Below are 23432 nucleotides of genomic sequence, written 5' to 3'. Positions count from 1 at the left end.
GAGGACCAGAGAACATTTTGCTGCCTGAATTGACAGAGAGGGAAAATGAATAACAGAGGGTGGTGAAAAGGCTGAAGCTTTTACTGTCTTCTTTACTTCTGTCTTTTCAGAAAAGATCAGATATGAACAACTGACTGGAGCAGGTCCCAACTGTGATGGAAGGATGGAAAGCCAAAGGAGAATAGGGAAAGACGTAGTCAGAGGACCTAGAAAAATGAAATGTATTCAAAGCAGCAGGCCCTGATGACATGCACCCTAGGGTACTTAAGGAATTGGCAGGGTTCATTTCAGAGCTACTCACCAGTAGTTTTTGAGCAATCATAGAGGGCAGGAGAAGTCCCCAAGGACTGGAAAAGGGTAAGTGTTGTGCCCACCTAGAAGAAAGGAAAAAAGAGGATAAGCCTGGAAGCTATGGAGCAGTCAGTTTAACATCAATACCTGGGAAGGTATTGGAATAAATCATCAAATGATCCGTTTGCTACCAACTAAAAGAGCATACGGTACTAAGTAACAATCACCATAGCTGTGTAAAGAGCAAATAGTGCCAGACCAATTTAATTTCCTCCTATGATAGAGAATGAGAGGCTACAGAGTCAGGGGAAATCAATGGATATGATCTGTCTTGATTTCAGTAAGAAGTTTGATTCTTTACCGCCTAACACTGCCTTTGACAAGCTAGGAAAGCATGCTCTTGGCAATTCCACTGTTCAGTGACTGGGAAGGCAGCACCAAAGGGTAGTTTTCAATGACTCACTGTCAGCCTGAGGGGACACATCGAGCGGTGCTCCAAAGCTAGTGGTTCTGGGAACCATTCTCTTCAATATCTTTATTGATGATTTGGATAAAGCAATCAAGAATCTGTCCCTTATACTAGCAGTGGAAACAAAATTAGGTGGGGTGGTTAATATTCTGGAAGACTGAGAGAAACTTCCAGATAATACTGAACAATTGGGAAAATGGTCCTTTATAAGCAGGATAAAACTCAGTAACTATGCATGCAGGTTGGCACACTTGGAGTGAAGCACATAGTAGGTGATCAATAAATACATCAATAAATGGAAAGGAGATTCCTTACAGATCAGAGGTTTTTAACCTGGTGGCCATGAACTTGGTTTTTTAAAAACATAATTTGATAACGATTTCAATAGAATTGGCTTCCTTTATAATCTCATGTATTTTATTTTAGGCATTTAAGCACATTATTCAGAGAAAGGGTCCATAGGCTTTATCAGACTTCCAAAGAGGCTCATGACACAGAAAAAGGTTAAGAAAGGGTGCTATAGGTGTTATAGCCCTCTAGGTTTTTCCTATTTTTATGTAATATTCTGCTGATTGCATTAAACTGCAGAGTATAATAGGACTTCTTTAGTGAGATCCATTAGCTCTCCAGAAAGAGTAAACTAACACAGGTGACTAGTGCTGTCTTTTCTCCATCATCTATTATCACCATCCCATTCACCCCAAGGGTACATATCCCCTTATTGAGCCCCCAACATAGCTAAAAGGCCCTTTTTGTTGTACTTATTTGTCAGATAACTCATTCTGAGGTTTAACAATCCTAACATTATTCTTTTTTAAAAATTTACTTTAAACTTAAATACACAATAAGAAAAAGAAAACACATTATAAACTTAAATACTAAAACAAATACAAAATAAGAAAAGAAAAAAAGCATTGCCATGTGCATAACAGAACATAAGAGAGGATTCAAATTATACAGCAATTAATTTTCATTTCAAGAAAGCCTATATAATAAATACTACTCATTGTGTTCAGAGCTGTCCACCTTTGCTTTCTTATAAGTTTTCTTTTGTTCTCTGCTGTGCACTTTTTACTTTGTTCTTTTTTCAGCCATCTCTCCTAAGAAGGCTACAATTAACGTGGATTATATATATGTATATGTATATATACATGCATATGCATATAGATATATGTATGTATATGTATGTGTGTATATCTATATATCTATATCTGTATCTATTTATTTATTCTGAAATCCAGGGTGCAAGTCAGACTATACCTGTTTTGTTTTTATTATGAATTCTACAACATAAGTAGCCACCATCCTCCCAATTTTCCCATTGTTTCTACTTGTTTTCTTTTGTTTCTATTGAGAGTCAGCTTTATGTCATGGATATAACACAGGACCTGGAGTTAGGAAGATCTGAGTTCAAATCCAGCCTTAATCAGCTGTGTAACCCTAGGCAAGTCACTTAACCTCTCTCAGTCTGATATTCTTCGCTGTAAAGTGAGATTAATACTAGCACCCACCTCATAGGGTTGTTATGAAGATCAAATAAGATAACAAATCTAAAATGTTTTGCAAACTTTAGATATAGAAATGGTAGCTATTATGTTTACATAAAGCAATTATCAAACCTTTAGGTGCTGTACAAATGTTAGCTATTGGTTATATTTTGCAAAAAAAAATCCTTCTGGCTTGTCAGAATAAATTTCAGAATAGCATTTCCTCTTGTTCCTTCCTCCACCTTCTAAAAAATGAAATTATCATTAAGGTAAGACTTATTGTAAATTAAGAATTTGTTAAATTCTCACCTTTTTCAAAGTCACAGACGATATAGATGAATGAGTTAAAAAGCATTTATTGACTCTTATTGGGGGCAGGTAGGTGGTACAATGGATAGAGCACCAGGTCTGGAATCAGGAAGATCTGAGTTCCAATCCAGCCTCAGACACTTACGAGCTGTGTGACCCTGGGCAAGTCACTTAACCCTGTTTGCCTCAGTTTCATCATGTTAAAAAACAAACTGGAGAAGGAAATGGCAAGCTACTCTATCGTCTTTGCCAAGAAAACCCCAAATGGGGTCACAAAAGTCCAACAGACTGAACAACAACTTCTTATGTGCAAAGCAACATGCTAAGCAATGGAGATACAAATAGAAAAGCAAAACATTCCCTCTCTCCCGGAGCTAATATTCTAACAGGGAGAGAAAACATAGAAGAGGTTTCAGTTGCAAGTCAGATGGAAAGACCCAGCATTCCTTAGGACAAAGTAGTGCCAGAGGAGGTGGTGATGCATCTCTTTTAACGTTATTTCCATGGGAAAAAATGACATCTATTTCTTCTATTGAACCATTTGATTGTGCCAAGGACTGTGATGGTAGGGACTTTCTTTTCTGGGTCTTTAATAGCTGTGAGTGCCGAGGAGGTAAAGGCTACTGTATCTGCAGAGGCAGGTGACAGGCCACATCTCCACAATGTTTGCTCCCCTGGATGATGGCTTTAGGGGCAGGACTGGAAGCAGAGTTAGTGGCATGGCTGGCAGTGCTTTTCCCTAGACTCTTGTGTTTACTTGCTTATTGATGGCAATTGGTAGGTAGCTGATGGTGGTGGGAGAAGGCAGGGATGAGCATTTGTATTGTGCATTTTTCTAAGCATTTTGTAATTTTTATCTTATTTGATCCTCATAATGACCTCATGATGCTACTATTATTACCCTCACTTTACAGCTGAGGAAACTGAGGTAAACAGAGGCTAAGGACTTACCCAGAGTCAAACAACTAGTTAATGGTTGGTTGAGGCTGGATTTGAGCTCAGGTCTTCCTGGCTCCAGACCTAGTACTCTATCCAGTGCACTGGTAGGCCATTTTCTCCACAGAGGTTGCTCCTCTCAATGATGGCTATGGGGACTGGGCTGAAATCCGGACTGGTGGGTGGTATGGAGAGGCACTGCAATTCCTTGGGCTCCTGGGCTCTGGATCCTGGCCTATTTCTACAAAGTTTTACTTTGGCTTAGCTGACTTGCCTATTATCTGGATAATGATGATGATGAGGAGGAGGAGGATGATGATGGCTAGCATTCATATGACTTTTTACAATTTATAAATTGCTTCACAAATATTACCTCATTTGATGCTCACAGCAATCCTGGTAGATAGGTATTATTATTATTCCTGTTGCACATTTGGGGAAATTAAGACTGAGAGAGAGTAAATGACTTGCTCGGGGTCACAAAGCTAGTAAGGGTCTGAGGCTGAATTTGCTCTCAGGGCTTGTTGACTCTGTGTTCAGTATTCTATGTAAGGTAACACTAGTTCATCACTACTGTATCGTGCCTGTGTGTCAGAATTATGATCTGTTTTCTGAGCTCCATTTCTCCTTCTGACAAGGTCCTCTGTTTTATACTAAGCTCCCAAGACAATATCACTTCTGGTCTTGCTTCATTGTTCTTCATCCAAATGTTCTTCGTGATTCTTAGTCCCAGCCCCTTGAGGATTTATCCATTTCTTCACAAGTGCATTGCCTTCATATACAATGCTCTCTCCTTTCCACCATCCCATTTTATCTCTTTTGTCCTTTTTGAATAAGGTACGCCTTTCTAGAACCAGAAGGCCAGTCATCAATGACATCCCACCAATTCCTGGTGATACGTAGCAAGTCAAATTTGTCTTCTCATGTTGGCAGTTCTGGTTTACCTGCTTGTTACCCATACTTTGTGCACTTGTATACAGATATCTGTGGCCACAGGGATTGTCACTGGCTTCTTTTCTGGACTTTGTCCCCTATGAAAAGTAGAAAGCCAGCTTCTATGGCTAGCCTTCTTTCTTAAGTTGTAGCTTCTACTATCTGCAGTATAGGGATAGGGCCTTGACCTGTGTGGGTTTTTTTTTTTTCATTAGTATGGGGAGCTTCAGATAGCTAGGAGGCACAGTGGGTAGAACTCTGGGCCTGGAGTTAGGAAGACTCATCTTTGTGAGTTCAAATCTGGCCTCAGACACTTACTAGCTGTGTGATCCTGAGCAAGTCACTTAACTCTGTTTGCCTCAGTTTCCTCATCTGTCAAATGAGAGGATGAAGGAAATTGGCAAACTACTCCAGTATCTTTGGTCACGAAGAATTGGACAGAACTGAAATAACTGAATAACACCAAATGGGGAACTTCCAAGTAATGAAACTCCTTCTGCCTATGCAAACATTTTCTCTGCAATTTATAAAAGTTGTGTCAGGCATTGAGGGGTTAATTGACCTGTCCAGGGCCTAGAGCCAGTATGGGTCAGAGGGAGGACTTGAAACCAGGTTTTCCTGGCTTCAAGGTTGGCTCTTAGTCAATATATCACACTGCCTGTCAACTACTGTAGCTCAGCAGATATATGTAGACAGTTTTCTCTCTCACTCTTTTCAGTTCATACATAATGTAATATCTTTGATATGCACAGACTCAAAGAGCACAGAAGTGATTACACACCTGAGAAAGAGCCAGTAATTGAGCTGAGTTGATTGGTTACCCATTAAGTAAGCAGTGTAAGTTGATATTTGAATTGGGTGCTGAAGTGCTTAGTGTTTCCATGTGCACATGTGAATCACTGTAAAACATGAGAACAGCAACTTTAATGTTTGATTCTCACAAGCAGGAGAAATATTTCACTTGATAATCATTCAAAACTGCTTTTAAAAGTTTCTGCCATATTGAAGCTTCATAAAGGCAGATATACAGAGGCAGACAGACACAATCAAGTGTGTAAAAATACGGAGGAAAAAAGTATTGAGAGTAATGACAGTGTCTATTGAGCAATTCGAGCCTCTTGGCTGTTAATGCGTTGTTACGTTATTACTGATTATCACTACTGCTGCTATCAACCTCATCATTATTATATTAAGAAAATGAAAGCCAGCTGAATGAAAATGATGTATGTGCTCAGCAGCCTTTTTGCTTAAGGAACCAATGAAACCAACCATCAGAGAATTTTTGTGATATTCCAGCTGGGTAAAATGAATTATGTAAAGATTAAGAAATTTTTTTTTTCAGGACTTCTTTATCTCAGTTCAGAGGAAGAGAGGAGGATCAGGATTCCCATTGTCTATCTACTTGCTTGAGGTGTTTAGAGGCTAAAAACACTTTTCCCAGTCAGGGTTTTATGAACTCCATTGACACATGACACTTTTAACTCCTCTCTCAGTATTTTTGTACTAGCTGTCCGCCATACCTGGAATACTCTCCTTCCTCTCCTGTGCGTCTTAGGATCCCTGGCTTTTTTCAAGACTCAGCTCAGATGTTGCTTTCTGCAAGAGGACTTTCTAGTTCCACTAGCTATTAGCACCTTCTCCTTTAAGGCTACCTTCCACCCACTCTGTCTAGGTCTTGTATGTACCTATTTATTTATAAGTTATTTTCCTTAGTAGAATGTAAATTCCTTGAGGGCAGGGGCTGTTTTTGTCTTTCTTTGTATCCCCTCTGCTTAGCATGGCACCTGGTCCGTGGTAAGCACTTAATAAATTTGTGTTTATTGAGAAAGTGAGGTCCTACTCTTGTGCCTCATCATGGCATGGAACTGACCAGAACTGAATGACTTCCGGAAGATTTCTTTTAGAAATTGACCAGGCAACACAGTGTTGGTTGGTTGGTTAGTTGTTGTCCTTTGTTCTTGAAGGTGACTAAAATGACATCACTATGTTAGAGTCAAGTTTCAGTGTGTCTGACAGGTCGGGCACAAATAGTCCATGTGAACATTTGGGGTGGATTCTCTAAATTTGAGCATCTCATGTTTCTTTTGAGCTGCTGCAATTCTGTCTTGCCCATAGAGCATAGTGCTTTCTTTGATGTGGGCACATCATGCTTGCTGGTCCTTTGCCAGCATCTGCCATGTCTCACAATCAGTTCCAAAGTTCTTCAGAGAGACCTTGAGAGTGTCCTTGTATTGCTTCTTCTGACCTCTGTGTGAGTGCTTGCCTTGCCTGACATCTTTGTAAAATGGTCTTTTAGGCAAACATACATTTGACATTCAAGTTATGTGGTCAGTCCATTGGAGTTCTACTCTCTGCAGTAGACATTGAATGCTTGGCAGTTCAGCTTCAGAAAGGATTTCAGTGTTTAGTACCTTATCTTGCTAGGTGATCTGTAAAATCTTCCTAAGACAATTCAAATGGAAGTGATTCAGTTTCCTGCCATGGTGCTGGTAGACTGTCCCGGTGTCACAGGTCAGGCCAATGGCTCTGTAGACCTTCAGTTTGGTAGACAATCTAATACTTCTTTTCTCCCACACTTTCCATCAGAGCCTCCCAAACACTGAACTTGCTCTGACAATGCATGTGTGAACCTCATCATCTATGTGTACATCCCTGGAAAGTATACTGTCAAGGTAAATGAATTTATCCATAGCATTCAAAATTTCTCCATTTGTTGTAACCGATAGTTCCATGTATGGATGGTGCAGTGCTAGCTGGTAGAGAACCTTTGTTTTCTTGGTATTGGTGACACAGTGTAGGTCTGTGTTCAAGGACCAGCCTAGCCAAGTTTAGAGAGCATGATTTTGGCTGAAGCAATTCTCTAAGACCATCTCTTAAGTCTAAGGGTTATATTTGTTGTTGTGGTGGGGGGGAGTGGGGAAGAAGATGAGAAGCAACAAAATCACGGATCCTTGAAGGATTGAAGGTAATAGGCACAATATCTAAACATGAAATTCTTTCCCTACAAAATTTTTTAAAAGTAGATATAATTGCATTTTCACTTCAATTTATAGATGAAAAATGGAAATCAAAAGCTTAGAAAACATAAGTCAGGCCACAGAAAGTCAGATTTTGAAGTTGGGGTAGAAATCAAGAGTCTAGGGTTTTTAGTTCAGTTTTAGATCACTAGGTCTAATAGTATTTCTTACTTTCAAATGGGATATCCTTGTCCCACATAAAGACCTCTGCCCATTGCCAGGTAGTTGTTTATAGCTTTAGTTGTGAGCTATTTTGTTTAATGACCCCCAAATCCTGACTAGTTTCAGAAGACTTTCTCTTGCCTTTAACTCTCAAAGTATTTCATTGACATTGAAAAAACACATGAGTGGGAGTGATAAGGTGGGGTAGGGTAGAATTATTGTACACAAATCTGTGGCTTTGGAAATATATGAATCCTCCCCACTTTATTTGTTTTTAATTTTTAGCATTCACTTTTATAAGATTTTGAGTTCTAAATTTCCCCCCTCTCTCCTCTCTCCCCTCTCCAAGATGGCATACATTCTGATATAGGCTACACATGTAGAATCATATTAAACATATTTCCACATCAGTCATGTCGTAAAAGAAGAATCAGAATAAAAGGGAAAAACCATGAGAAAGAAAAAACAATAAAACAAAAAAGAGAAAATAGTATGTTTCAATCTGCATTTCAGACTCCATCATTCTTCCTCTGGATGTGGATAGCATTTTGCATCATGAGTCTTTCGGAATTGTCTTGGATCATTGCATTGCTGAGAAGAGCTAAGTCTATCAAAGTTGGTCATTGCACAATGTTGCTGCTACTGTGTACATTTGTTCTCTTGGTTCTGCTCACTTCACTCAGCATCAGTCCATATAAGTCTTTCCAGGTTTTTCTGAAATCTGCCTGCTTATAATTTCATATGGAACAATAGTATTCCATTACATTCATATACCACAACGTGTTCAGCCATTTCACAATTGATGGGTACCCCCTCAATTTCCAATTCTTTGCCACCACAAAAAGAGCTGTTATAAATATTTTTGCACATGTAGGTCCTTTCCCCCTTTTGATGATCTCTTTGGGATACAGACCTAGTAGCAGTATTACTGGATCAAAAGGTATGCACATTTTTATAGCCTTTTGGGCATAGTTCCAAATTGCTGTCCAGAATGGTTGCATCATTTCACAACTCCACCAACAATGCATTAGTGGTTCCAATTTTCCCACATATTCTCCAACATTTGTCATTTTCCTGTTTTGTCATATTAGCCAATATGATAGGTGTGATGTACCTCAGAGTTGTTTTAATTTGCATTTCTCTAATCAATAGTGATTTAGAGCATTTTTTTATATGACTATAGATAGCTTTAATTTCTTCATCTGAAAGCACTAGTATTAAGGGGGATCAGGAAAGACTTCTTACAGAAGGTGGGGTTTTAGTTGAGACTTGAAGGAAGCCAGGAACCCAGAGGCAGAGACAAGGAGGGAAGCATTTCAGGTAATGGTTTTCTTTGTATCCTTTGTAACCTCACAGGTTGTAAGAGATCACAGGATTTAGAACTAGAAAGGAATTTGTTATCGTGTTGAGTCATTTTCAGTCATGTCTGACTTTTCATGACTCCATTTGGGATTTTCTTGGAAGAGATACTGGAGTGGTTTGCCATTTCCTTCTCCAGCTCATTTTACAGACGAGGAATTTGAGGCAAAAAGGGTTAAATGACATGCCCAGGGTCACATCTAGTATGTATCTGAGGCCAGATTTGAACTCAGGAAGGTGAGTCTTTCTGATTTCAAACCTGGTACTGTATCCATTATGCCACCTAGCTACCCCTAGAAGGCAATTTAGAGGTGATCTAATGCAATACTCTTATTAACAAATGAGAACCCTGGGAACTGCAGTACCTCTTTGGATCCTGGGTCCTGCTTCAAGCCTTTAATTTAATGCATTTGAAAACAATACCTTGAAAAGGGCTCAATAGGTTTTTACCACAGTCTGATACTGAAAAGGTTAAGGATCTTAGATCTAGATTCATAAATTGCTAGATAGCATAAAATTTAGGTTTGGAAGAGACATTAGAGCTCATCCAGATTAATAGATAGTTAGAGATCACAGGGTTTAGAGCTAGAAGAAAATCTAGACTTGATCTAATCCTGTCTTTTCATCAACACAGAAGAAACTGAGGTCCCAAAAAGTTGTGAACTTGCCTGAGGATCTACAGATGGCAGAGCTGGGATTCAAACCTAGGTTCTCTGACTCCAAATCTGACTCCAACAGATTTCAATCTCTGACTCCAATCTGACTTCAACAGTCCTGAATCTTTTCCTGTAGCAATCCCGATAAGTGGTTATCCAGGCTCTTCCAGAAGATTCCTAATGGGAGGGAATTCACTGCTTTTCAAGGTGACCTATTCCATTTTTAGGATGCTTGAATTGTTAGGCAAATTTCCTTATGTAGAATGAAAAATTTTTTGTTAGAGATAATTAAATTAGTGGCCCTAGTTCTGCCTTCTAGGGTCAAGAAAGACCATCCAGTCCCTCTCCCACATGACCTTTTGGAGAGAGATTAGGGATAGATATGGAGATTTGGGAATCATCTGTAGTATAGGAGAAATATCTCCTCTCTGAGTTCATGTGATGTATTAACTGCTGCAAAATATGTTTACCATAATGCAAAAATTATAGAGGTAAAAATCTAGGTTTTATTATTATGCTCAAGCATAGGTTCAGACTTCAGAGAAAACCTGAACAATCATTAGAATTCTAACCAGGCTTCTTATTGGCAAAATTACATCAAAGTGGCAGAGAAATAATTCTTTTACATATTGCAATCTTGTACATTCATTCGTCTTAGGCCATAAAAGTTAAAGGAAAGATAGATCCATAATAGCATATTTCTTCAATGTCATAAAAGTTGAACAAACTTAGTTGAACAAAATCATAATGTTATATATCCCCTAAGGAAATAAACTTTGTCAAACAAACTCTATAGGTAAACTAAGTCAGGTTACAGATTAAACTACATTTGGAGGCTGCACAAATTGGCAAATTGAGGGGGAAGATTTACATGTCACCAAGGAGTAAAGGACTGTTGAAATTCTTCCTTTAGCTTCTTATCTAAGGAATATTTAATGCTTTATGTAAGTTTGTGCATCCCATTGGACAGGATTTGGCCAGGTGAGGTTAATATTAATAGAAGACAGGATTTCAGTTAATTAAAAGTTGCAGGAAATACTTAAAAAGGAAATAAAAAATAAAAAATTCCCATTTATATCTGCATGGAACTGATAGTTGAATTCATGGGAGCCCATGAGATCACCAAATGAGACAGTATAAAGGAGTTCTTAACTATGGATCCATGAATTTAGTTTTTGAAAAAAATATTTTGATAACTTCATTTCAATATTATTGGCTTCCTTTATAATCCTATGTACTTATGCATTTAAAAATTATTCTGGGTTTGCTATTGGGTTTGCTAGACTTCCAAAGGAAGTTGAGTACCTAGTATAAAAGGGACGGAGAAGATGGTCCTGTGCTAAACCCTCAGGGACACTCATGATTAGTGGGCATGACCTTGATGAAAATCTGGCAAAAGAAACTGAGAAGGAACAGTTAGGCAGATAGGAGGTGAATCAAGAGAAAGCTGTGTCACAGAAACCTAGAGAGGAAAGATCCAGAAACAAAAAGTTATCAACAGTGTCAATGACTACAGAAAGGTCAAGAAGAATGAAGATTCAGTCAGTCAATGAACATTTATTAAATGCTGACTATGTGCCAGGCACTGTGCTAAGGACTGAGTATACAAAAGAAAAGCAAAAGACAGTCTCTGCCTTTGAGGACCTCACAATCTAATGGGGGAGTCAACAAGAGAAGGCCATTGGATTTGACAGACAAGAGACCATCGTCAACTTTGGAGAGAACACTTTGAGTTGAATGATGAAGGAGGAAGACAAGGCTTCAGCTCTCAGCTGCTTACTAACTATGTGACCTTGAGTAGGTGATTGAATATTTCTGAGCTGCAGTTTCCTCTGCTATAACATACTAACAAAAAGAACAACAGTAATAATACTTGCATTACTTAGCCTCAGAGAATTGCTGAGAGGAAAGTACTTCCTAAATCACCAAGCACTTCATAAATGTGAGTTCTTATTAAGGAGTTACACCTGTCTTAGTCCTGCTATTGCAGTGTTCTAGGACTCATTTTCCCCATCAGGAAAATGCAAAGCAAAAGCTTCCCTTTCTCTGTCATCAACCCATCTCTGTAGAAGAAAGAATGAACTTTAACTCCTGGATAAATTTTTACTATCTCCATGACCATGAGGCAAAACATTTAGCCACTTGGTCAATTATCTCAACTATAAAAAAGAGATGATACTTTAGAGGCAGTACATAGATTTAGAGTCAGAAAAACTTGAATTCAAATCTTGCAGTGCACTGGGCCTAGTGTCAGGAAGACCTATGTTCAAATCCAGTCTCAGACACTTACTGTGTGACCTTGGGCAAATTACTTAACCTGTTTGCCTCTGTTTCCTCCACTGTAAAAAGGGGACAATAACAGCACCTACCTTATGGGGTTGTTGTGAAGATCAAATGAGATAATAATTGGAAAGTGCTTAGCACAGTGCCTGGCACATAGTAAACACTATATAAATGTTAGCTATTATTATTATCATTACTAAATGAAGTAATATTTTAAAAGTCCTTAGTGCAGTGCCTGGCATGTAAATGCTATCTATATACATGCTTATTCCCTTCCTTTTTCCACCACATCCCTTCCCCACCTCCCCCTACCATATAGCCATGGGAGAAATCTCTTAAACCTTTCTGAGTCTCTACAACAACTCTCTTTAAGACAATAGTATAAGTTATATGTGAGTTGTAGTTTGCCTCAGTGGAGAGAGTATCCCATACTGGAATCTCCCACATTCAATGTATTGACATAGTATTTGTATATGTCCCACAGCTGTCATGGTCAGAGTAAACCACAAAAAAATTTTTTCTAGGTCACAAACCACTCTCTTCATAAAGCTCTTTTTGCTAGTAGCTCTTTCACCATTGCCAGAAGTGGACAAGAGAAAGATAGAAGCAAAGTCTCATTCTAGGAAACTTAGGAAGACATTTTGCTAATCATCTTTACAAATATGGAGGACAGAATCAAGCCTGCTAATTATTAATGAGATTGCCAACTTCTACACCCCCAGGATATTGAAGGAAATAACTAGCTCAGTAGGGTTAGGGTTCAGACAATTATTTGTACTCACCTCCAAATAGTTATCTTATTATCCATAATAAGAACTATAGTGATATTATTCAAGTAGTACTACTCATATAGTATTAGGGCTTTATTAGATATTCTGTTGAGTAGGGGCTGCTAAAGAAACACGGCAGAGCTTCCAGCTTCATATCCATGATTATTCTGATTAATATGCTCATGCTGCTAACATGAGACCACCCAGGTAATGAATGTAGTTAAATGAGTACTCAAATGCACCAGTGGATCTGTGATCTCATCATTATATATATTCCTCCTAATTATGCGGATCACAACTCATGCATACCTGCATGTCCCATGATGCTCTTGTCCATGTCTTCTATAAGTTTACCACAGGGGGTCTTCTCGATGTGCTAGAGCCTTCTCCCATTTCTCTTGATGTCAAGAAACTATCTGTGGAGCACCCATTGATGATCCCTCACTCCTACCACTTGAGCAGCCCATCTTCTTTCTCATACTTTTTTTGATGACAAGCTTTACTATGGTTTTCTGTAATTCCTCACATGATAATAATATCTAGCATTTATATAACAACTAATAAAGTGCTTATCTGTGCCAAACACTATACAAATATTATCTCATTTGATCTGCCACAACTCTGGGAGGTAGGTACTATTATTATCCCTATTTTACAGGTGAGGAAACTGAGGCAAACAGAGGTCAAGTGACTTGCCCAGGGTCACACAGTCTGAGGCTGGATTTGAATGCAGGTATTCCTGACTCCAAGGCCAGTGTTCTATCCTTTGAGTTGTCATAACAAACATTTAAATTTGACCTCATTCTTTGTGAAAGGTCTGACGGCATAGTTCAGCAAGAATTAAGGGAGGAAAAGGAGCAGAGAAAATATTCTAATTGAATAATATACAAATATTTTAGAAGGATTTCTTTTGTTTACTGATAGAATTATATTAGGTACATTGTTGTCTGCTTAGCAGTTGATTCTACAATGGCATTTAACCCCTGTGGGAAGCAGAAGGAAGCACCTACAGGTTTTCACAGGGGGAAGATTGATGTAACACTGTGAAGTGGTGAAATTTGTAAGGGGATACACAGATTTGAAGATTTCTTATTTTTATTTCCATTTCCCTTGAGAGACACCATCTACCATTCGCAGGATCCTAGGAGTAGAGAGAGATGTGGCATTTGGACTAAAGCTTCATGACTGTCATGTGGATAACTGACAGTTGGCTCTGGGAGAGGTATTCCTTCTTTGGCAGTTGTCTGCAGTGATTAGAGCCAGTGATGAAACCAAGGTGCAGAAGTCAACCAAAACTGAGGATTAGTGGGAAGAGAGAAGACTGGGCTGATGGTAAGGAACTGGTCACTTTTGAAAACCCAAAAGGTTAAAGAGATGGAAAAAACATCTTTCTCTCATTGCCCATGATTTCTATTGATAGTCTGGATCCAAAGTTGAGTCCAGGACACACATAATCCCCTTTCTTCTTATCTTTTTACTGTGACCTGCAATTGTGGGAAGAATTTCAGGAGAGTTTTGGGCAGAAACTACATACAGGAATTCTTGGTCCATTTCTTTTCCACTTTCTTCCATAACCAATGAACTATGTAGCCACAATAAATTATATGACTTTTTTTTCCTGTGGATGTGGATATGTGGAGTTATCATTTGAACAAAGAGAAGAGATTCCAGGTGTGAGGTAGGGCTGAGCCACAGAGCTTTTTTGAGTGTCATTTCATTTTCATTCCTTACCATAAATTTAGAGCCTAGCTGGTGTTGTTGTGAGGAATCCGGTACCTTAATGCCGGGAGGGATCAGAATCTTTGCAGACTGAGTACCTTCTGGTGGCCCATAAAGATGTGATAGCTTTTCAGAAAGGCTTTTCTACCAATGGACCAGAGCATCTCCGATGAGCTCACTTTGCTGCGGCTTAAGTGTATTGTTACCTGATAGACAACTTAGATATCGTACTCCCTTTTTGGATAATTAGTATAGAGACACACTGCCTATTCCTAGGTTTTAGGAAGGCAACACATGAGTCTACCCAGGTTGCTTGCATCACTGCAATGTCCCAAGTAGCACGTGGGTTACTCATTTACTATAGTTTGAACCCTATGCCTGTGTCAGATCTGGTAATGAGATGTTGATGAGGAATAATCCTTGGGTTATAATCATTTGGGTTTTATTTAAACAGGAAAATCTTTATTCTTCCTCAGAGCCCTTAATTGACTGCTTAGAAGAGAAAATAGAAAAAAAACCCAAACCTGAGCGATTCCCTAATGTATACCATTTGATGTATAATGATTTATAATGATGTATAATGATTTGATGTATAATTCCCAAATGTATGTCTTTGGATAGTCTACTTTTGTCATGGATGGGTGATGGAAGTGATACCAAATGTACTGTTAGCTCCAAAATAATTCCCAGTGCCAGTGAGTGAAATCCAAATGTGCATTTTGAACCTCTGTCACCTGCACATTTATTTACCACCATCATTATTACATAGCCAAGTATATATGTGTTTGGGAGAACCTACACATTTATTAAGCTAGGATTGCCCCATAGTTTCGGCTCACCTTGGCCTAATACTTAATCCAATCCGATCTGTTTAGCCTTTATTGAACTCTCAGTATGTGCAAAACACTGTGCTAGGCACTGGGGATACAAAGACAAAATAAAAATCGTCCTTGATTTGAAGTAGTTTACATTGTCCTGGAGGGATGCTACATTTAAACAAATTTTATACAAGTAATTTGAGGAGGTAAAGAGTATTACTAACTGAGGAGGAGGAAAAGCTTCTCATAGGGGATGAGCTTTGAATAAAGTCACAGGCAATAAGATGTGGAGAGAAGAAAGGATGTATTAAAGACAAAGAGGACTACACGTACAAAGACATGGAGGTAGGAAATGAGCACTGACTTTTGGGAAAAAACAAGTAGGCCAGGTTAGCTCATAGGATTAGGAAAAGAGTGAAAGAAAGGGAGTAATATTAAATAATTCTGTAACAGCAGGCCAAAGCCAAGTTGTTAAGGATTTTAAGCACTGATGGAAAATGGTCAAAGAATATGAGCAGTTTACAATAGAGAAAATACAAATCATAAGTAACGACTAGAAAAAAAATTCAACCCCAAGAGTAATCAAAGAAATGTAAGTTATAACAACTTTGAGGTATTAGATCATAATCATAAAACTGTGAAAACTATTAAAAAGAGCAAAACTCTGTACTGGTGGAGTTGTGGAGAACAACATATACTCATAATTTGTAAACTCTTAATTCTGGTGGGATTACAAATTGCAAGTTATTGTCGTAGAGCAAATTTCAGTAACACTAAAGAGAATTACAGAAATAATTAGACCCATTGACCTAGTCATCCAATTTTATTATGGGGAATATACCCTAAGAGCATTATCAAAAAGAAAATGACAAGCTGAAAGATATTTGTGGCAGCATTATTTTTAATTACAAAACAATAGAAACAACTTAAATGTCCATTGATTGAGGAATAGCTGAATAAACAGTGGTTTATCAATGTAATGGAACACAATGATGCAATTAAAAATGATAAATACGAGATAGAAAGGAATTTGGAGATATTAAATAAAGCAAAGTGAAGAAAGCAGAATCAAAAAAGCACAATGATGATGATAGTGTAGATTTATGTGGTGCTTTATGGCCTACAAAGTTTTTTATGTGCAATAGTCATGATGCTAATTAAGATGTACAAACAGCCTTCAAGTTTGCAATGTGCTTTACATAAATTATCTTATTTGAGCTTTGCAGCAACTCTTCGAGGTAGGTACTAGGAGTCTTATCCCTATTTTACGGACGGGGAAACAGAGGTTGAGAGGTTAAATTATTTGCCCATGCTCACACAGTATCAGAAGTAGCATTAGAAGATAGGCATTATTCAATTATGATGAAAAATGCTATCCATCTCCAGAGAAAGAACTGATGAAATCTGAATGCAGATGAAAGCATACTTTTTAAAACTTTCTTTGTTTTTCTTTTTTTTTTTTTGGTTTGGGTTTTCTTTCTCAACATGTAAATATGTTTTGCATGCTTGCATATGTATAATCTGTGTCAAACATGTCAAAGTGCTTGCCTTCTCAAGGGGAGGGAAGGGGAAGGAGGGAGGGGGAACATTTGGAACTCAAAATTTAAAAACAACCAAGTGTTAAAAATTGTTTTTACATGTAATTGGAAACAATAAAATATAAAAATTTTAACTTGAAAAAATAATAGAAAAAAGGGTAGGTCTTCACGACTTTAAGTCCAGCCTTCTAGATGTGACCCCAAATCACTCTCATTATTTCCTTTGGTCCTCACAATAACCTTATAATTAATTAATAAACATTTATTAAGTATCTGCTATGTGTCAGGTACTGTGCTAAACACTAGGAATACAAAAAGAAGTCAGTCCCTGCCCTCAAGGAGCTTACAATCTAATGGGGAAAATAGCATGCAAACAAATGGAGAAAAAGCAAGCCATATACAGGATAAACAGAAAATAATTTAACAGAAAGAAAGCACTAGAAATAAGAGGGGGTGGGAAAGACTTCATATAAAAATGGGATTTTAGTTTTATAAGGTATCACAGCATCACCGAGCCACAGAACTTCAGAACTGGAAGGGGTCTCAATCACCATCTAGTCTATCCCCCTACCTGAAAAAGAATTCCTCTCTCTGGAGTAACCAGCAAATGATTATCCAACCTTCGATGACCTCTAGAGAAAGGAAATCCACTACTTCCCAGAGCAGCCAGTTCGACTTTTAGAAAGCTCTACTTTTTAGAAAGTTTCCCCACCCCCACCCCCTACCCTCTGATAATAAGCCTAAATTTGACTCTTTGTAACTCCCATCCATTGCTTCTCGTTCTGCCTCCTGGAGCCAAACAGAACCAGTCCAATCTGTCTTCCACGTGACAACCAAAATGGCAGCCCTCTCCCTATTTCCTCTTCCCCAAGATACCAGGTTCTTTCACCAATATTCATATGCTGTGGACTCAAAGCCACTGACCATTCTGATTGTCTTCTTCTGGACACTCTCCATTTTATCAATTGTGGTATATGAATGTAAGGAAATGTTATCTTTCCCTAAGAAATGACGAGTATAAGGAATTCAGAGAAACAAGAGAAGACTTGCTTGAGTTGATAGCAAAGTAAGTAGAACTAGGAGGGAAAAAAATGATAGTATTCTATAGTGCTTTGGGGTTTGTAAAGTGCTTTATGCATATTCTTTCATTTGATTTTCACGGAAACTCTGGGAGGTAGATGCTATTTTACTCCCCTTTTACAAGTGAGGAAACTGAAGCCAACAGAGGTTAAGTGACTTGCCCAGGGTTACATGATTAGGAAGTATTTGAAGGTGGATTTGAATTCAGGTTTTCCTAACTCCAGGTTCAGTGCTTTGTCTACTGTGTCACCTGCTACATAGGGACTGCAATATTATAAATAATAATAGCCAACATTTAATGAAAAGAGCATGAGAATGAAGTTGAATGGTGAGCAATTGTAATAACTAGTCTAAGACTTGGAGAAAAGATAAGTAAGTACTCCATCTTTTGAGATGAGCAATGAAGGACTATGGTTATGGAATGGCACATACACTATCATATGCCATCATTGTGCTGATTTTGTTGTTTAGTCATTACAGTTGGGTCTGACTGTGACCCTATTTAGGGTATCATTTTTTAAAAAAAAAATTCCCCAATTACATGTAAAAATAATTTTTAACATTTGTTGTTAGTTTTTTTTTAGTTTTGAGTTTCAAATTCTATCCCTCCTTCCCTCCTGAAATAGTAAGCAATACTATCTTCTATCTCTCCACCTCCCTGAGATAGTAAGAAATCTTATATTAGGTTATTTGTGTGTAATCATGTAAAACATTTCCATATTAGTCTTTTTGTGCAAGAAGACTTGAACAAAAAAAGAAGAAAGAAAGTGAAAAATAGCATGCTTCAGTTTGTATTCAGACAACATCAGTTCTTTCTCTGGAGGCAGATAGCGTTTTTCATCATGAGTCCTTTGGGATTGTCTTGGATCATTGCATTGCTGAGAATAGCTAAGTCATTCACAATTCTTCATTGTATAAAATTGTTGTTACTGTGTACAGTACTCTCCTGACTCTGCTCACTTCACTTTGTATCAGTTCATGTAAGTCTTTCCAGGTTTTTCTGAAATCTTCCTGCTTGTTATTTCTTATAACACAATAATATTCTAATACAACCATATACCACAACCTGTTCAGTCATTCCCCAATTGATGGGCATCCCCTCAATTTCCAATTCTTAGTCACCACAGAAAGAGCTGCTATAAATATTTTTGTACAAATAGGTTCTTTCTGTTTCTTAAAAAAATTTCTCTAGGATACAGACCTAGCAGTAATATTCCTGAATCAAAGGATGTAGAGTTTTATAGCCCATTGGGTATAATTCCAAATTACTCTCCAGAATAGTTGGATCAGTTCACAACTCATTTGGGGTTTTCTTGGCAAAGAGACTGGAGTAGCTTGCCATTTCATTTTCCAGCTTATTTTGCAGATGAAGAAACTGAGTCAAACAGAGTTAAGTGACTTGCCCAGGGTCCACACAACTACTTAGTGTCTGAGGTTGGATTTGAACACAGGTCTTTCTGACTCCAGGTCCAGCGCTCTACCTATGGTCCACTTAGCTGTTCAATTATACTGGTTAGTATTGCTTAATTGTTTTTGTTTAATAAAAAGAGAGGGCTCGTTTAGTGGGGGTTGTGTGTATGGGGTGGTATTCTGAAAATGGATGATGTAAAAACAAAAAGTGTCAATAAACTTTTTGAAAAAAGGATAATATGAAATGAGTCCCACAGTATAACCAGGCCAGCAGAGCAGAAAACTGAAAGTTGCTCAGATGTTGCAGTTCTAGGGTAGAATCAAGTAGAATTACTAACACTGTTTTATAGATGAGGGAATGAAAACTCTAAAGGGTTATTGGATTATAATTTCCTTGCAGGCCAAGACTATGTAATTTTTCATTTTTGCAACCTCCTAACCCAGAAGAGTATCTTAAGCATAGTAGGTGCTTAATGAGAAAAATGATTATTTTCTATTATATTAATAACCCATTATTAATTAGGATCCAAGCTTTTTATTGCCTCATTTAGGTCCCAGCCCCTGTAGGTCAGTCAGCCAATGTTTGAAGGACATGGCTGATAGAGGAGATTTCTCTAACCCTAGGAGTCCATGCTCCTTAATCTTGGGCAGGACCCCACCAACTAGGAGACCTTGTTTCTGTTTAGAGTGTAAACAGAATCTAATCCAGGTGAATTCTTGCCCTTAGGGAATATGCCCATGTCTTTGTATCCGGGAGTTTAGGGTGACCTAGTTTAGGAAGGAGAAAACCAACTAGAGTGGTTGGATGGAAATTAATTCCCTTGTCCAGATTGTTGGAGGCTACTGCATCTCATGATCAAGCCATGTTCTCAGCAGGAGGAGCTGAAGCCTTCTAGCCTACCTTTTCATTAATATGTCTCCCAATGAGGGTTGATTTTCGCTTGTCAGGGGCATTCCCTTTCAAAAAAATATTTAAGGCATTCAGTGTCTCCATTAGGGGTCTTTGGTTACTAAGAGAAACCATTGACCATCAATTTATTGATTATTAACTAACCTAATTAACAAATTGATTATTAACTACCCAGAAATTCTCTCTGGTTTTTCATTCATAACATTAATAAATATTTGCTGAATTTAATTAATTAACTTGCTCAGCTTCTTACATCTAGGAAGGAAGGCAGGGGAAAAGAGAAGAGAGGACAGGGCAGGGTGGAACAGGACAGGAAACAAAGCATCAAGAACAGGATGGGTCAGACTGGGCACAGAACAGAGCACCATCAAAAGAGACCATAAGCAACCCTGGGAAATGAATGTTGTGAGGCCTCTGGGGCTAAGAACTGCTTTTTTTCAATGGTTTCTTTTTTCTCTTTCTTTCACTAACTTTCTTTTGTGACATTGCCAGGATGTACTGAGGGGGAATTGGCACCTGTCTGTCTTCCGGGCCCTCTAGGCTCCTGGGCAGAGTCTGGAGCTAAATAAAGTGTGAGGAAACTTCCCAGCACAAGAACTATCTAGGTAAGCACCCTTTCTTCTAGAGGCAATGTGGTGTAATGGAAAGAGAAGCTCAAAGGCCTGGTCCAGTTCCCAGGTCTGCTGCAGATTAGACCTGAGGCCTTTGCAAAGAGGAAGAGTAGCACCATTCTAGAAGTGTTATACGTGACTAAGCACTGTGAGGGCGCCATGATGTACTGATGAGGCCCCTCAACAGTCTCAAATAATTCAGGCCTGAAACTTGAGGCTTCTATTCTTTCACGATATCTCTACCACCACTAGATCTGAGTGGTAGTGTAGGTTCTGATAATAACCCCTCTAAAGATGGGAACCTAACACCTCATTGTTCAGTCAAGTTTCTTTTCCTCCACCATAGGATTCTATTGATTGACTACGTATTCTAACAGGGCCTGAAAAGCCATTTAAATGGCTATACTCCAAGAAAGGGTTTGCTACTCCTAGAGGGTCCTTAGTGCTAATACATTTTCGCTTTTATTTTGGCTACTCACTTTATTTCACTATCAATCTAATGAAGATGAGACTGGAGGTGAGATCCTGGTGGATGAGAGTCTCCTTGGGGTCTCTAGGAATCCAGGCTGGAAAATTTCCTAAGGTTTTGAACCTTGTTTCTTATCAACGAGTATAGTTGTACCTATCTAGGAAGCTAGGTGATGTTGGTAACTGCGCTGGTTTCAGAGTCAAGAAGACCTGAACTTAATTCCACCTTCAGACACCTAGCTGTGTGACCCGATGGGCAAGTCACTTAACTTTGTTTGCCTCAGTTTCCTCCACTGTAAAATGGGGATAATAACAGCACCTACCTCGCAGAGTTGCTGTGAGGATCAAATGAGGTAATATTTGTAAAAAGTTTAGTGTTACTGTAGAAATGCGTTTGCTTCCCACCCCAGTAATAATTGCAACAGCTAATACTTATATAGTGTTTACTATGTGCCAGGCACTGTGCTAACTGCTTTACAATTATTATCTCATTTGATCCTCACAACATCCCTGGGAGGTAGGTGCTACTATGATCCTCATTTTACAGATGAGGAAACTGAGGCAAACAAGTGTTAAATGACTTGCACAGGGTCACAGAGTTAGTAAGTGTCTGAGGTTGGATTTGAACCCAGGTCTTCATGTCTCCAGGGCCAGCACTTTATCTACTCTTTAATCTCACAAGATGGCTTCGAGGATTAAATGAGATGATGTATGTAAAACATTTTGTAACCCTTGAAGTGCTATTATTTTAAAAAAAATTTTGTCCCTTGGATATTACGGAAAATTACATTTTAAACCTTTCTGATATACTTATTATTTATTATTGCATATCACAATTTTCTGTGTATGTCTTATCTTCTTACTAAACTGCAAGCTTCATGAGGGCAAGAGACTTACCATATATAAATTTTGTCACTCTCTTAGCACTGGCCACAGTGCTATACTCCCAATAGACATCTAATAAATTATTTTTGAATTTAATTTAATTATTCATCTTGTCAATTCCCTGTTTAAAAGAAAAACCCAAATCCAATAACCTTCTTTAGATTCTTATTTTCTGACCAAATTAAAAATCCTCTACCTAGATTTAAAGGCCATCTACAGTCTGACCACTGAATACTAGTCCTCACTCTATCACTGACCTATTGTATGACCTTTGAGTGACTTACCTTTTCTTAGCCTGTTTCCTCACCTGGAAAATGAGGTTGGACAAGATAATCTTCAAGGACCTTTGTAGCTTTAAAATTCTGTGATTGTCTCCATCTAAACCTTATATTCTATTTCTCTAGAAATCATCTTTTACTTTCCTTCAGCATGTCTCCTCACAGTCCCAGGAATATTACCCATTCCTTTTCTCCCCCTCCTCTCTGTGCCTTTTCTTTTTTTCTCTACCTATCTAAACCCCTGTTGTTGTTAAGTTGTTTTTTATTCATGTGTTACTCTGTGACCCTATTTGGATTTTATTTTGGCAGAAATAGTGGAGTGTTTTGCCATTTCCTTCTCTAGCTCATTTCACAGAAGAGGAAACTGAGGCAAACAGTGTTGACTGAGTTGTCCAGGGTCACACCCAGTAAGTGTCAGAAGCTGGATTTCAACGCAGGAAGATGAGTCTTTCTGACTCCAGGCACTCTATCCACTGTGCCACCTAGTTGCCTCTGTCTAAACGTGACCCATCTTTTAAGACCCAGCTCAAAGCGTACTTCCTCCATAAAGCCTTCTCTGATTCTCCAGTCCTCATTCATCTCCCTTTCCTTATAACCCTAATGGTGCCTATGTCTTGTTCTCTGCTGTAGCATTTTATTTAAGTGTCCTCTTATATCCATCACTGTCTCTTGTGTTTTAACCTTTATTTATTCCTAGATGATCAGCACCTTCTGAGCAGAGCCTCTATCTTATGCTTTTTCTGTATCCCCATCAGCAGTCATTGTATACCAGAAAGAATATGGGGCCTAGAATCAGGAACACTAACCTTCCTGAGTTCAAATCTGGCCTCAGACATTTGTGGTTGTTGAAAGAATTGAAAGGAAAATTCTTCATTTGAAATTTCACTCTGATTAAGGAGGCAAAACTAAGGACAAAGAGAATTAAAAGGAGTTTATTATAAGTACATCAAAGTAGCAAAACATTGATGGGCTGATCACTGGAGATCAGCAATGGAGGTAACTTTTAAGACAGTTCAGATAGATGCACCTCAGCAAAAGAGGTT

This window comes from Vombatus ursinus, unplaced genomic scaffold (genome assembly GCF_900497805.2).
Source record: "Vombatus ursinus unplaced genomic scaffold, bare-nosed wombat genome assembly UNPS02014812.1, whole genome shotgun sequence".
Lineage (NCBI taxonomy): Eukaryota > Metazoa > Chordata > Mammalia > Diprotodontia > Vombatidae > Vombatus > Vombatus ursinus.
The sequence above is the reverse complement of the archived record's forward strand: the minus strand, read 5'-3'. Positions refer to the sequence as shown.